Below are 17,516 nucleotides of genomic sequence, written 5' to 3' on the forward strand. Positions count from 1 at the left end.
TCTTTTCTGATGTTGTCCCTTTGGTGTTTTTAAAGGGTGATGGCGGACGTGGTCTTGTTCCCAGAAGAGATTGGGTGACATATATGCTTTGATGCTGTGGCACAGCCCAGAGATCTGAAATGTAAATCCTGCAAAAGCTCTAGAGTTCTGTTCTCATTTTGCACCTGCACAGATCCGAAATGTCTAAGGAGCACATTACTGTGTCTCATCTCAGACCCAAACACCATGTAATTCCATTGAATTTAAGTGGAGTTATAGCAGGCAAAAGAACAACAACAACATCAACAAAACTGGCCTTGCGGGTTTGTAAATGAACTACAGTGGTGGGGGTGGGGGAGAGTTAGAGGGTGTCGGTGATAAGCAAGAGCAGTGGCGAAAGGAGCATATCTCCTAGTTAGTTTTGGACAGCTGACACTAACTCCATTGTCAGATAAGTCTTACCGTACTGTGGGAAAAGGAGCGGGGAAAGACTCACACCAGCATCCAACTGGTATTTAATGGGGGGGGGGGACAGATATGGAAATCTTGACAGTATCTGCTGCCCCCTCTCCCAATCCTCCCCCCTCCATCCCTTCCAAAGAAGCAATGAAAGTAAGTTGTAAAGTATCATTTGCTTCAGTTCCTAGTCCAAACATGCATTTCCTCGACTTGGCTTTTTGGGGGGGGGGTATTACTTTCAGATGAGAGAAGGTGGGTGGTTTTTTTGGGGGGGGGCGTCTCAAGTGGATGTTTATTTTCTGCCAGAGAACAGGAGCCATTTCTCGGCATCATAAAAAAAAAGATGAATCATTGTTTAATTAAAAAAAAGATATATCAAGTAACCTCAAGATAGGTTTTGGGAATCTTGGTTATAAAAGGGAACACCCATGCAGTGTAAATCCCAGTGGAAGAATAGATTGACTTTCTTATATCCTCCAACTCAATGCACATTTTAGTGTTGGCTCTGGGGGTGGGTGGAGCAAGAAAGGGGGGGGAACCACCCACACAAGAGCAGCAGATGGAAAGGAAAACATTTCACCGTCTTTTCTGCACTGTAAGGATAAAATGTGCTGGATATATAAATGAAAATTAATCCCTTTCAAGTAAATACCTGAAGGTTGAACACTTTTCCTATGCCACTGGAGGTGTATATCAGAAGGGAAGACAAAACTGAGAAAACTTCTGCCAAGGATGGGGAACCTGTGGCACTTTCTGCAGTTCTTGGACTCCCAGAAGCCTCAGCCATCGCGGGCAATCATGATGGGAGTTGAAGACCAACAACATCTGCAGGACCACAGATTCCTCCACCTACGACTCATTACTTGCTCTTGAGTTGCCGCTTTACCATTATTATCCAACCATCTCCAACCGCATTTGCATACATAAAAAACCAAATCTCTGAATAGAAGCATAGTTGGAATACAAGAATAAGCAGAGTAAGAGTATTAGTAAGATTCACTGAATGGCCATTACATTTTCCAGGTCATGTTAAGTCTGCAAACAGACAAGCCAACAACTTGTAGTTACAAGTCATTGACCTTGCTCCCCCACCCCCTGAGAATTATTATTGCAGGTGTCGATGCAATGGAATAGACTTTCTTCCCTGTAGTCTCACTTCTCAAAGCTGACACCACAAAATAGAAATCAAACAATTACTTAAAAGCCCTCCCCTATAAGGCCCGTATTGTACGTGTACATGCCAGCTTTGTACAGAAACCTTCTCTTCCCTTCTCCCTCTATCACCAGGGACAAGCTTCATTTCTGCGCTTTACATTTGGTATGCATAGCCAGTCTCTCTCTAATGTTGTGTTTCAGTTGTGCTTTGACAGCCCTGATTGCTAATTAGTCTCTGCCTTCTGCTGAATGCTTAATAAATATAAGTAACTGCACATGGATTTATAGTACAAGCAGGCTACTCTAGATAGAGCTCATATTACTTTCTGTTTAGATTTATACACATTATCCAGGTGGCTTGCAATAAAATATTTTAAACAACACACATCTTAATACATTGAAGTAAGCTAATCACAGCTACTTAAGAATAGCAACCACATCGTATAAATGAATGGGCACAACTGTCATAATCTGGCACATTTCTGATGTAGATATGGTAGTTCTTTTGATGCAATTATCCCCAGCCCACCTTCTGCATAATTTACTTTCCATCACACGTGTGTGTGTGTGTGTGTGTGTGAGAGAGAGAGAGAGAGAGAGAGAAATATCAGCAGTTCAGTGCACAAGCTATTGCACATTCTAGTCAAGAGATTATGAATGGAGACACACAAGCAATTGCACACCTAAAAGCATATCCAATTGAAATCAAACAGTGGTTCCCCCCCCCCATTTGATGCCCATCACCAAGGATTTCCAAGACACTGTGCAGGGTTTCCATGGATATCCAATTACGATGGGGCACAGAAGCAGAAAACTCCATGGAAATAAATGGGCAGCTTTTTCAGAGGAAACAATATCCTGGTTAAAACTTCAAAAGTACAACCTTCCGCCCATTCTGTTTTTATTATTTGGGAGTGAAATTTGCATAATAACAAACACTCCAGCAGAGCAATCCCAACTGCCTGTTGCTGTCATGGTGGCTTTGCTGAGCTACCAATGCCTCCACAGTCTGGTGACTCATCAGGAATGCCATGCAGGGGAAACAAAGGGTTAAATTCCCACTCCCTGACCTGCAGGGTCCCAATTCTAAATAGCCCTCCCTCCAGGTTTGCTACATACAGGGGCAAAAAACCAGGCAGGTTAAATGCATACGGCCATTTAAAATCTCATTTAATTTGTCCCACAGGACCTAGCTTGGAGATAGCCACTGTGAGTGGCCCCCAGTGACAGTTTTTTCAGAGGATTCAGGGAACAGTTGTGGATTAATAGGACGGAGACTTCTCAAGTCTCTCTCTTTAAAATCACCCCCAAAGTTCATTGGAGTTTAGCCTGCAGGAGGATCAGACAAGCCATTAGGCCACACTTGCTTCTAATGCTTCAAGGGCATGTTAGAGTGCATTGCAATGGCCCAGGTCACTTAGGGACTTTGCTATATTACTGCAGTGCACCACCACTTCCTCTGCCAGCCTCTTGATGCTCTGCTAAACTCATCATTACTGTGAATCAGCAAATATGCCGCATGCTGTTATGTTTAGTGTTTCAGGCTTAGTGCTGAAACTGGCAAGCTGTTAGCACTTCATCTGGCTTTATCATTTTGTCCGCAAGGGAAAAGAAAACTTACCCCCTTTCCTTGAGACACAAAAATATGCTTATGTTAACAACTGTATTTTGTCGTTTAACAACAACTTTACAAGGAAAGAGTTTGTCCTGTAAGGCTTGTCAGCGCAATGGTTCGCAGTGAAAGTGTGGTGGGTACTTCAGAATTAACTCACATTCCATCTTATCAGCACATACATTACTTCCCAACTTGCACACGTTTGCTTCACATTGTTAGGCAGTCCCTAAACAGAGGAACTCTCTGCCTGGTGATGCATCTAGCCTTGTACAGCTTTTGCTGTATGCTGAAGACACTTCTCTTTTCCCTGGTCTTTTACAGTTAAGATATACTGTTTTGTGGGACCCACGTCTTTTGATGAATTTATATTGTTCTGTTTTGCCTGGAATGGTTTTACTTGTCCCCCCCCCCCATTGTAATTGTTTTACCTGCTTTTATAATTGTCCTCCTATATACACAAACATGTAAGGCTGCCGTCATGCTGCAGCTTGTGTGGCGGCCAATAGGTGGCCATGCCAACTCCAGCATCACAAATGCAAGGCTGGTAAACAAGAAGCAAACTGTTTTGTTTAATGGACGGGGAGGTGCTTCACAGAGTGGTTTAGCAAGCCGCTCTGGGAAGCTCCCCCCTACTGTTAAGAATGGCTGCAGCAAGAGTTAACAGAGGGGCTTCAGAAAACTGCTCCATGAAGCACCTCCCCCCTCCTTTAAAAGAAGGTGGGACTTGGGGTGAGTAGTGAGGGGATAGGTGAAGGGGCTGTTTGAAGGGAGGGGGTTGTTTAAGTGGGGGGACACTGGCAAAAGAGTTGGCAGGTAGGTGGTGTTGGCAAATGGAACGAGCAGGTGAGGAAGGCCCTGGGATTTTATATTGTTGTAATCTGCTCTGTGGCTTCATGGTAAAGGGCAGGTAAATAAGTAAGAAAAGTAAGTTAATTAATTTGAAAGCTAGTTCTCATGGTATTTGGGATACAACATAGAGGATCATGAGTGAAAGCAAATGAGACCACAGTCAGGAATTTAGACTGTAAAGGTAAAGGTAAAGGTACCCCTGACAGTTAAGTCCACTTGCAGATGACTCTGGGGTTGCAGCGCACATCTCGCTCTATAGGCCGAGGGAGCCGGCTCACCCCGTCGTGGGGATTTGAACCGCCAACCTTCTGATCAGCAAGCCCTAGGCTCAGTGGTTTAGACCACAGCGCCACCTGTGTCCCTAATTTAGACTGTAGTGGGAAGCTAAAACTTCTCACATAAGGGTCTGGGGAAGGTGAACATGTAAGAACCAGTTGTGAGGAATGAGAGGGAGCTTGCTTTCTCCCTCTCAATTCTCAGCAGCACTTTGGTGCTGCAGAGTTGGGGATTGCCAATTTCTGATTAAAAATTATTGTGATACCAGGGTAAGATCAGTAGGAAGCACAAAAGGGTGAAGTCCAGGTGGGCTCCCGCGGTAGTATGGCTCACAGCAAGGCTGGGCTTAAGTTTCAGTGTGTTCAGCCTGATTTTGCAGTCCATAAGCATAACATTCTGCATTCAGCACAGTTTTGCAGTGGGGTGTGTGGGAAACTTATCAGAACTCCCTTGCTCCAATTTAATGGCAGGCATCTTCCCCTTCCATAGAATGTCTGAACAGAAGGGGAAATTACAGCTGCCACAAAAACATGGCTGCCAGTGAGCGCCTCTGAGGGAAGCACCTTTCCAGTGCTGATCACCTGTTAGATGAAATTGGCTGGGGAAGAATGCAAAGGCCACATTGAAGCATATCCTACCTGCATTAAAGACTGAGCTGATTATCCCCCCTATGAGCATCATTTCTGCCTTTTTCATAACATATGTAAGTAAACATTAAATGCACAGAATATCACTCACAAGCCATACACACGCATTAAAACACTGGCTAATTACTTTATGGTACACTTATAGGCAATGGTTATTGGAACTCTGTATTGAAATAAAATCCATTTCTGGTGCGTAATCACATTTCTGTCAATTCCTAGTATACCATAAAAGGTTTCCCTGAGGAATTGGAATGGCTGTATGCAGCTGCAGCTTTTCTTAGAAAACATTTTAAGTATTCTGATAAACACATTGGAAGGTATTTTGGACAGCGCAGGAAACAGTGTGCCAAGCGTATTGGTTTATTTATTTATTTTAAGTTAAAAGAAATGCAAATGAAATGGGCTGGCCATACAAAGAGAAGCATTTCCCCCTTACATAAAATGGAATGTCGGGGGGGGGGGTTGGAAAGAGCAGAGGGTCAGTGCGAACTATGCAGGCAACCTCTTGTTCTGACTGGACTGTTAGCCTCGATAATGTCACAGAACGAAGGCGTAGAGGGCAAGGCTGTCTCAGTTCCCAGACTTCTTACCCTGGCCAAGCCTCTTTGGTTTGAGTTTAGTAAAGAGTTTGAAGCTTGGGACTGCCATCTACTGAGGAAAAAAAGATGCTTGCCCTAGAACTCCCTTGATCCTGCACTGTGTTGTCATTCTGTGCAACTCCTCCAGCACTAAACTTAACACCAGGGTTGCCGCTCGACTGAAGAGATCTTAGCTGATTGATTAAATAAAGTTTTCATCTATTAATTGATTAAACCTGCTTAGGTTTTGCACACGACTAAAACAAAAGTTGGGGGGGGGGAAGCACACCCTCTTTGTTCAAATGGAGCTTGTATGTATCTTCACAAACAATCATGTTCTGGGAAGAAACATTCCATCTTGTGTGAGAAAGCCATTTCCCATTCCTGGGAAGATGACGTTGTGGGCTGGGAGCAAGCCCTCCCCATGCGGTGGGATAGCCCCTGTGCCATTGGATGGTCCTTGGCCATGTCATCCTTAGGCCGTCCAATCCGGGCGGTCCAGGGGTGTGGTGCGGGCTATTTAAACTGCCTGCAGCCGAGGACTCGCCCCTGTTTTCTCCCTGCTTGGGCAGTTCTCCTGCCCTCCCGCCCTTAGGTTAGGCTCTGTATTTCTTGACATTGCTATGGACCTCGGTTGGTCGCCTTGGTTGTCCAAGGGACCTGGTAGGAATGTTTTCCCACTTGGCAAATTGGTTTCCCACCGGCCATTTGGTTTTTTGCCTACCTCATAGCAAATCGTCACAACTTTGTAAGGTTTGGCGGTTAGGCATTGGAGTATTAGGTTGAAGGTGAGGGGAGTGTGGGATGTAAAACGCAGGAGCAGTCAAACACAACATTGCTAGAGTGGACATAGAAAGGGAACTCTAGGCCAGCCAGTCAGAACTCGCTGTTTCCCCTGGGCTGGGATGACTTCCTCTGTGTAACAGATGGGTGTGGTCACAACTGGGCAGGTTAACACAAAACCACAGGGACCACACTCCATCTTCCTCTCTTTGACGACGTTCTTAATGAAGTTGTACTGCTAAGATGCTTTGTTGGCTTCCAGCTCTGTTGGCTTCTCATTCCACTTGCTTATTTTATAATTTTGTTTTTCTTTTTTTTTGTCTGCTGTCATAATTGTTTTCTCTGTTTTAGATACATTATAACATAAAAAAAATAAGAAACTTTACCCCCCAAAAAGGCATGGAAAGATCAAGCCGAAGAAGCATAAAAGTCATCCACCAGAGTGTCCAAGATCTATTCAGTATGAAAACCAAGTCAGAAGAAAGTAATAGATGTATTACTTTATAAAAAAAGAAAAGAAAAGAAAAATCCAAGACAGCAAATCACAAAATCCAGCCCTGCAAATGGTGTAGATAATTCAGAGAACAACCAGGGGAAATAGTTCATGACTAAATCCAGACAACTCATTTAGAGGAAGCAGGTCTCGCTTCAGAATAATATAAGCATATTTTCCCCTCTGCAAGTATCAACCTGGCATTCAAAAGACAGACTCATAACATATAGTAGATAAAAGTTAATGTGCACAAAAATAACAGTTGGGACATTTACAGAGAAAACTATGCTTTGATTAACAACAGTAGCATTTTGTTGACATGACAGTAAAAGTGGCTCAACAAGAGAACTGCCAATTAAGACCTCAATTTCCCAGGTCTGAGCTATCCAACGTGCTAAATCAGCATCTTTGTCAGCATATACACACACCAGCTCTTGACATTGGCTGCAAAATAAATAAATAAAAGGGGTTCCCTCATCTGCTGATACCTTAGTTATAGTTGTTCTTCGAATAGGTGAATAATATAATTTTTGAACAAGAGGTCCGCTGGCCCATGACAATTTGCGCTATGCAAAACCACAGGGTTTAAGCTAGCTGGTTCAAGCTAGTTACCCAGGCAAAATCCACTTGTATGGTTAAAAAGTCAGCTGTTCTTTTAAACTTGAATTAGCATTATTTTTAGAATATTAGCTTTACTTTTAAGGGGTTTTTATGTTTAACACAGAAACTATTCCAAGCACCATGCATGCACCATTAGGCTTCGGAAGCTGCAATTCTTGTGACTGTGTGTGAGGTTTGTTTGCTTGTCTGCTTGCTTATTTCTGTCCTGTCTTATATGCATCCTAATATTTTCCAAGCCATACCCATTGACCTCGGAGGGACAGATGGTCAGTCAGGCATTGGGGGTCCTGAGCCATATTTAAAGATTTTAACTTTAAAGGTTAAAACCAGCACTCTGAATTGGGCTCGGAAACATAACGGCAACCAGGGTAACTGTGCCAGAACGGGTGCCATTTGGTCAGAACTGCCTAATTCCTGCCAGCAATCTGGCTACTGCATTCTGCACCAGATGCACTTTCTGAATCGTATTCAAAGGCAACCCCACATTGCAGCAATATAACCTATAGGTTACTAGATAACAGACTGCTGAGCCCAAGTTACCTCTGTCTGTAGGTAGAGAAGTGACTGAGCCATTAGCCAAAGCTGGTAGGAAGCACAATGTGCTACTGAAGTGACCTGTGCCTCAAGCAACAGTAACAGATCCAGGACAACCCTCAAGCTACGGACCTGCTCCTTTTGAAATTGAAAATACAGGGCAGGCATGCAATGACCTCTCCAGTCTGTGGTGATATATTGTTGCTTGCTGCACCATGATGTGACATCTGCAAATTCTTTGCACATTTTCTTCTGACACACTGGCAGCAGCTTTGCTTTTCTGACAAGTATTGTGGTAAACTCCTCATCTTTATTTTATCTGTCAGTACTGTTAAATGCCCTGGATAACGTGTCCGCTACTACCAGAACATTTTCTTGTCTAATATTCAATAGTTCAAGTCTTGCAGCAGAAGCTAGAAAAACAAAATAATCTCTGAATCCTGGGAGAGACAGGGGCCAGCATTTGCTGAACAATAGGCTACTAGGGCCCTGTGCTCAGTTTCTGCCTTCTACTGGCCTTCTGCAGATGAACAGACTGAGCATTTTACAGCCACTGACCAAGGCCAGAGCTTCGTTTTCTGTCTGTGCACATCGACGCTCTTTTTTATGAGGCAGTCTACAAGCATACGCCATTGGTTTCCAAGAACCATTGTACTTCTCCAAATATCACTGCTCCAATTCTCTTTTTGGAGGCATCAGTTGACAATCTGGTTTATCTTATGTTCCAAACACAGTAGTTTAGTACATGACCTGCTTTGATTAACTGCTTCAGCTTAAAAAAAAAATCAGTGCAAAAACATCCACAGTTTTCCAATAAGGCTCATAGGTTGACTGGGTGAGCATAAAGATTTAGGTATGAAATTTGCAGCAAAATTCACCATTCCTAAAAATGTGTCCTGAGCACATCCAGCTCAAGGAGGACAAAGAGCCAGTAGTTTAATTCTTTATTGACAAAGCACAAACTTACAGTAGCTTCTGTGTGTGTGTTCAGTCGTTCAGTCGTGTCCGACTCTTCGTGACCCCATGGACCAGAGCACGCCAGGCACGCCTATCTTTCACTGCCTTCCGCAGTTTGGCCAAACTCATGCTAGTCGCTTCAAGAACACTGTCCAACTATCTCATCCTCTGTCGTCCCCTTCTCCTTGTGCCCTCCATCTTTCCCAACATCAGGGTCTTTTCTAGGGAGTCTTCTCTTCTCATGAGGTGGCCAAAGTACTGGAGCCTCAACTTCAGGATCTGTCTTTCCAGTGAGCTGATTTCTTTAAGGATGGATAAGTTTGATCTTTTTGCAGTCCATGGGAGTCTCCTCCAGCACCATCGTAGCTTCTAAGGTGCACTAAACACAAACAGACTTATGGCAACTAAGCAGCTGCCATTCCCTTCCCAGGCTTGTGCTCTGAGCTGGATGGTTGGAGCAACAGTGTAACCACACCTCCACCCAAACATAAGTTCCCGTGTCTGACGGGGCACACACAAGCAAACCTGTGACTTCACCCACATGGAAGGTGCCATTGTGCCTGCCTCTTCAAGTCCTTCCTGGTCCTGGGAGACAGCGGGAAAGGGGGTGGAGGGGATTCTACTGGCCTGATCCTCCCAGTAACCGTCTACTTCTTCGTCTCCACCTACTTGGACACTTCTCTTTCCTCCAGCCCTGGATCCTGACCTGCATCCTGCACCTCTGTTTCCAACAGATCAGACTCTTCTCTTTCCTCCAGTCCTGGCTCCTGCCTCGTGGGAGGCACAAATCCCCGATTCCTTCTGCTGCTTCAGCCTTGAACATCCCTGCCTCCATCACATCCTCAGAGCCCTGCCAGTCCCTGACAAAATGCTTTTAATGTCTTCTTATCTTCTCATGGTGATGTTTTTGATACATCCTGTGAATTATGGTGAAATCTTGAGAGTCCCATGGACTGCAAGAAGATCAAACCTATCCATTCTGAAGGAAATCAGCCCTGAGTGCTTACTGGAAGGACAGATCCTGAAGCTGAGGCTCCAATACTTTGGCCACCTCATGAGAAGAAAAGACTCCCTGGAAAAGACCCTGATGTTGGGAATGATGAAGGGCACAAGGAGAAGGGGGTGACAGAGGACGAGATGGTTGGGCAGTGTTCTCGAAGCTACTAACATGAGTCTGACCAAACTCCGGGAGGCAGTGGAAGACAGGAGTGCCTGGCGTGCTCTGGTCCATGGGGTCACAAAGAGTCAGATAGGACTAAACGACTAAACAACAACAACAATCTTCTCCATCTCAGATTTTTAATCTGAGCCAAAAATGAATTTAGGGGCTTGTACTGTTACAAAGCAGACATTAAAAGCTCCCAACGCTCAGATGAGAGAAATGTGGGCTGTTCTTGGTAATGAATAAAATCTAAAATCTAAAGCAGAACAAGCCTGTTCAGAACTGCAACAGTTGCACCCATGCACAGATGGCAGGCCACTTCAAAATGCCTGGTACCCACTCTTTTACCATGCACTCCTATATTCCCTCCTAAAAAGTACATGGAAATAATTCATGAGCAGTAGAATGGTTCATCACGAGTTACCATGATGGATCCCATTTTGCTCCTTTCCTGTCATGTCTGGGAGCAACAATCCTGACATTTAGAAAATACCTGAAGGCAGCCCTGTTTAGGGAAGTTTTTAATCTGTGACATTTTAATATATTTTAACATTTGTTGGAAGGCGCCCAGGGTGGCTGGGGAAGCCCAGCCAGATGGGTGGGGTACAAATAAATTATTATTATTATTATTATTATTATTATTATTATTATTATTACATCAGATGTGATGCTAAACAGGGATCATGGTTTGTTGCTCCTCTTTGTGCAGGGGGAAGAGCAAAGTGGGAGCAATCTCTGCATTCACAACAAAGAATTGACTATAGTTTAGTATGACGTGTGAACTACATGTAATAACAATGACAGACCTACCTGCTTTTTCCCTGTTCAGCTCCTGAGACAGCATCTGCAAGAAAGAATTACATTTCTTAGTTGGCAAAACATTTTGTTTCCTTTCAAAATAGCAGAGGCACCCAAAGTAAAAGAGGATATTAAATTCTGAGATATCACCATCGTTGTCTGACCGACTCTAATGCTGCGAAACAACAGGTACTGATAATGATTTTTTTTGTGAACTCGCAGACGGCTGCCAAAAAAGGTTTTAATTAAGGGCTTGACCTATAGTTGTAAACAGATATTTACTCATTTAAAATATTTATGTCCCTTTTTTCCCTTCTGGCTGCTGAGATTCCCTAAGGTGGCTAACACCATGAACAGTTTAAAACACTAATATAATGTTAAAACACCGAAAAACAAAGACAGTGTGTCGGATAAAAAAAAGAGAGCCAACTTCAAAATGCTGAGGGGACAATACAGTTGAATATTGTGAGGCAGACAGTATATACAAGTGTACAGGTGAAATGGCTAGAGCTCATGTGTGTGGAATCTGGTGATGTTAGTTCTTCCAATAACACAGAGTTCTCAATGTTTCCTTTTGTAGGTAAATCCCTGAGCACTCAAAACATTTGATGCTAGCGCCTGGGAACACTAACCTTTTTGTCCCTTCGCAGGGCTGGCACCTATAATATCTGGTGCCTAGGAATGTGAAACATTTCTCAAGTATTAGGGGCTCTGATTTTTTATTTTAAATCAAGTTGTCTTCTCTGAATGATTTACTGCACATTAGGCACACTTGGTTTTTTTATGGTCTGCTCTACAATGTTTGAGTGATGTGGCTGAACTTCGACTTCCATAGTGCCCAGTGGTATTTTTCTAGAAAAAGAGGTGCCAGAACTCACCATGAACACCTCCCTTGTTCTCTTAGAATGGCAATGGCGTCCACCTGAGAGACGCCGGAACTGAGTTTCGGTGAGTTCTGGTTGAGAAAAAGCCCTGATAGTTCCATGGGTAAACTGTTGGGGTTTTATTCTGTCATAATAAGGCTTGTGATTTTAAAATTTCCATGGAAATAATGACACAGAACAAGAAGTTTTGAAATTACATAAATCCGTGCCACAGTTGTCTTCGTTCTCTTTGAGCATGTGTCAGCCCCCATCATCCAGCTCTGCCTCCTACAATTTCTCGTTCTTTTTGTGAAATTGTACCAACAAAAAATACAGTTATATCTTGACCAATTCCAAACGGGAACACAAAGCCTGGAGGACACCTCAAAACAGTACTAAGAGCACCAGCAGTATTAAATATATTATTATATTGCAATCATATGTTTATTTAGTAAATCTCACTGAGTCCAAAAGGTCTTACTTTCAAATAAATGTGTCTAGGATTGCACTGTCTAATTTGCTTATGGGAATTTAAAAAAATAAGCAGCGGCCAAGCAAACTTTAAAAAAAATTAATTCAGTTTTCTTTCTTGCTGAGATTTGAAAGCTCTGACCACAGCTGAGTTACTCCTGATTCACCTGAATAAGAAAAGAACAGTTGTTTCCCTTAGCTTTGTATAAAATTGTCTCCAGGGCCGTCTTAAGGAGATCGGCTGTCGTGGCGCGGTGATCCCTCCGGCGCCCTTGGCATGCCGCCTCTCCGCCGCCTCCCACGCTTGCCGCCCCTTGGGGGGGTGAGCGGGGGATGAGGGGCGTGGTGCAGGGCTCTGCAACCCTTCCAGTGCTCCTGGGACGGGAGGTGAGGGCAGCCAGCTTGCAGCCCGCCTGGGAGCGGCATGGGCGACAGCGGATGTGCCGCCAGCCCGCCCATGGGGGTGGGGGCGGGTTGGGGAGGGAGGCGCCCGGTATGCCGGCGGGCTTGTGGGGGCGCCCCTGGGGGGGCTGGCGCCCTGGCGCGCCGCGCCACTAGCCCCTATGGATGAGACGGCCCTGATTGTCTCAGGCCAATACTCTGATTTCCTAGTTTTGCCAAAGTATGAGTACCAAACCTCTGGTTGCCAACCTGGTGCCCATGAGATCAGTGGTACCCTTGAATTCCGCTGGTGCCCACAAAGCCTCTAAGTACATAGAGCCAAAGGAGGAAGCTGGAAGAGCAGTTTTCTCTTTTCAAGACTCCTGAGAAGTGATTGAGAAAGTGATTGAGATAGGCAGAGATGGAAGTGACCTGGGAGACTGTTTGTGGAACAGAGCAGCCAGAGGGAGAAAGTGGGGTGCTACAAGATTCGGAGGGAGAGGTGGTGAGATACAAGGCATGCACATACACACCTAAGTTGCATCCCACAAAACTGAACCTCTTGGAATTGCATCATTTAAAATGGGTCCTCCCCCGCCCACTATCAAATCACAAAACTGTAAAAATCACAGATCCAGATGCCCGCAGATGAGTTGTGCGATTTGTTGATGGTTTGGTTGTCGTCCCACGTAAAATTCATTACCAGGTGTAGCTTTCGATTGATGTTTTTATGGTGCTGTCAAGTAGAGCATGTATGATTCTGCCCACCTCTGTGCAGTCTACTAATACTGTATAATCTTTTATTTGACAGCAGTTTTAGGATGTATAATCATGCAAATTCCAGAGGATCTGTTGTAATTCTACTAGATTCCACTTTTACCCAAACCTCATAGAAAAGCAAAGTGTGTGTGCTTTCTTTTTTTAATTTCGCATATATATTTTTAATTTCGCAATGTGTGTGCTTTCTTGATGTCTCTCATGGGTGTGTAATGAGGAGCAGATGGGGCCATGGCATTCTTTCATTATTATTATTATTATTATTAAGAATTTATATACCGCCCTATAACTGGAGGTCTCAGGGCAGTTCACAGAAGAAAATCAAAATATGAAAGCACAAAATGTATAATGATATATATCAACATATAATCAAAATATATAATCATATATTATCAGAAATATAAAATTCCATATATTCATACAGTTCCCCAAAGGGTGGAAACCCCTGGAACTCATAGGCTTCCCCGTGGCTAACAGCAGTTTTGGGATATGATTTAAATCAGGAAAACAGGAGGTTTAATGCAGGAGGTGTATCTGACAATTAAGTCTGCCTGGTCAGATAGATCTGACACCATTTGGATGAATTAGCAGATGAAAGTAGCAATGATTGAGGATATTTGCCTCACATTTTGGTTAAACTCAGTAAGATGCAAAATTGCTACACAAGTTCCTCCTTGCTTTCTTCTTGGTTATCTTGTTTGCAATAGCTGCCATCCCTAGGAATATTAACCTTGCAAAAAAGGGTTACCCAAAGAGATTCAGGAAGTCTTTAGTCTGATTTCAAATCTGCACCACTTCAATCACTTAAAACGTACATAATCCCACAAAACAATCGAGATGGCCTGTGCAGTGCCTGCCTAGAATAGAAACACTGATGAAAAGCACAGGTCGTTCGGCTTTGCTATAAGTTCTAAAGCTATGTTTGTCTGCATTGCAGAGTGCTATAAAAATCATTCACTCGCTCAGTTGCTTCTCCCAGGAGCAAAAGGTACCAGTTCAATTGGGCAATCCTTGCTGCGTTTGAAAAGTGTTGGAGGCAATTTAAAAACAATTTCCGAGGGAACATTAGATTCCTACCCCACCCCCCAAGTCTGTCCTATATGAATTAAAAACATTAACCATTCATTTTATTTAAATGGATCTGGCGCAGTTTAGAATGATGATGTTTGTAAAGCAAATTTAGAGCACTTTGCAAAAAAATGATTCAGCATCTCGATTTTTATTTTTATCTTTGCTTTATAGGTTGCCAGGTACAATGCACATCCTGAGGCAGGCTTATTGCTGTATATTTGAAAGATTGGCTTGTATACAAGTCCCTCTCTTTGCACAGATGTGTACCAGGTAGCGTTATAAGACCATCGTTGTCACACTCTTTTGATGCATGGTCAAATAAAGAAGCATTTATCAGACTTAATGGCTGTTTGCAGTGCATAGGAAATGAAATGGTGGTTGGTGTCGGGTTGTTCCTTCATAGCCATGTCCCTATCTGCCCCCACCTGACATCATATATGACATCAGGTGTTGGACAGACAGGTGTGGGTGTATTTTGTGGGCAACACTCTGACAGGTCCAACTGGAACACCTGCCAGGCCTAATTAAACCAGTTCCCACCCCCTGGTTTACGTATATGGAGAATCTGAAATATAAGGGTTCATTCTCCTTCCTCTGGATTTGGGGGTTATAGTGTTTCTTTCAGCACTGAATCACTATCTGATCTGTAAAATGAGAACGCTTGTGTGACTTTGGCTGCATAGCCATCTACCAGCTTAAGATGCAGCTTGGTCGTTCTTTTTCTTAATTTGGATAGCGGCTGATTTGGGGGGAAATGTGTCAAAATGCAGTATTTAATAAGAAATGGCAGGATAGATACGGATTATGGCTAACTTCGTGCATACGCTGCTTCCCAAACCAGTGCTTGGAGAGCATGGGATGCAGAATAAACAGGAGTGCATGTCCTTGTGACACAAAAATCTTTTTGAAAAGGGATAGAGGAATTGTAGGGCAAACAGAGCCTTCCATGCCTATCTGACATACCCACAAAGTTAAGAAAGGATGCTACAAAGTAAAAAGGTTATTCTAGGACTAACGTGTAGGCACAGCAGCCTCTGTCCTAGAAAACCTTTGAGTATTCAATGGAGTTTGTGAACCTGCATATATCCCACCAGTTCCAGTTGGGTGCTCCATTCTAGTTGGAAGCAGGCAAGGAAGGGTAGCCGAGCTGTTTGTATTTTAGTTCTCTCCACCCCCCCCAAAAAACCCTGATATTCTTGCTTTTCCCATTACCTAAATATTGCTCATATGACAATGTATCCCAAGATATTTTGATTTTGACGCTAGGCTTCAGAGTCATGAGATACATCTATAACATTAATATAAGGGTCTGGTTGACTTCTGTTTCAATGTATCTGAAGAAGTGTGCATGCACACGAAAGCTCATACCAAGAACAAACTTAGTCTCCAAGGTGCTACTGGAAGGATTTTTTTATTTTTTATTTTTTATTAAGAAGAAGAGTCCCTGGATTAGATTTGCCTTTGGATTGCTCAATAACATCTGTAACTGAGAACTTGTGCAGATGTTGTGCTGTAATGTGCTCATCACACGCATGCACCCTGCAAATAAAACATATTACACACAAGCAAATACAGAACACGCACAGAAATTTAAGGAAAATAGGGCACATGGCGGATCATTATGTCATTCCTTCCAAAAAATGGATGAATAAAGCCTATTGTTTCTTTTTAAAGACATGGAAAGTAAATCAGGTGTTCACGTGTTAACACAAAAAAACCCCATTAGTATTGGCCTTAGCAATTTCAGCCTGCTAAAGTTGTCATCAAGTTCCTGGATGCTATCCAAGAGTACTCTGGCTTGCTCTTTACAGGGCAAAGGTGTCACGATGTAGCTAGTGTGTAAGGAGAGACATGTAAAGAAATGAGAAAACATACCTGTCTATGAGTGTTTTTCCTGACATAAAATACAATAACAGACTTTCCAGAAATAACAACACATAGGGAGTTGCCTTATACCGAGTCAGACCATTGGTCCATCTAGCAGAGTTTTGTCTGCAATGACTGCAATGACTTTATGTACAAGTATACAGGTAGTGTTTAAGGGCAGGGGGCAACAAGGCACTCTTCTAAGGCAGAGGACCTGCTACCCCACATCAAATCCTGAGAGAGGACCTGTGCTCTTTTCTTTTCCAAAGGGACAAACTGCTACTTTAGCTTGGATTCCTGCATTGCAGGAGGTTGGACTAGATGACATTCGCAGTCCCTTCCAACATAAGAATCAGGAGAACTCTATCATGGAGAAAAATAATTCTCCCTACATCCATCACATTTCAAGGCATTTAGAAGGAGGGCTAACCCTGGGATACAGGGAGTATTAAAATGCCATTTTATAAAACATTTACAAAGAGGTCAGATGAAGATGAATAATAGATATGCTAATAAGTGGCCAAATCAATGGTTAAATATAGTCAAGGACCAGCAGATGAACTGGCTGATTATGAGTCAGAGTTTGAAAGAGGAGAGCAGCCAGGATTATTCCCGCACCCACCTCACTCCACTTGAGCAAACCAGAGAGCAGGAATGATGTGCAAACAAACAGCTTTAGGATCCCTTTTGCAAACTAGCCTTTTGTCTCTTTCTGACAGCACATTCCCACTTAAAGGTGGAGCAACAAAGGAGAGCCTTACACTTTAGTCTCAATCAGTGCCAAATGAAGATGCCTGTCAAGAGCATCCTGTATCACAGCACTGAAAACAGCTGCAGAGGTACAGTGCAGTGGTGTTACACATTTTTGCATTGCAGCTTTCTGCAGAACAAATGACATGTTGAACAGTACATGACTGTCTGCAATGGATACGGCTGCCAAGGAGAGCTCTTGTGTTTTTAAGAACTTCCTGGCTTGAAGAAATTAAGCAGGTGACGATTTTCCTTATCTGTTGGCCAGGAAATGCTCTTCACTTACTAAATTTCTGCAATACAGACAGCACTAAAGGCATGGGGGAAAGATCTTCCTGAAAATAAATGCAAACCCATGGGTGCATTGAGTCCATCATATTCAACATCTTCCTACCACCATTTTTCCAGGAAAGAAAGGATGCCTAACTTCT

The sequence above is a fragment of the Lacerta agilis genome, chromosome 4, assembly GCF_009819535.1.
Source record: "Lacerta agilis isolate rLacAgi1 chromosome 4, rLacAgi1.pri, whole genome shotgun sequence".
NCBI lineage: Eukaryota > Metazoa > Chordata > Lepidosauria > Squamata > Lacertidae > Lacerta > Lacerta agilis.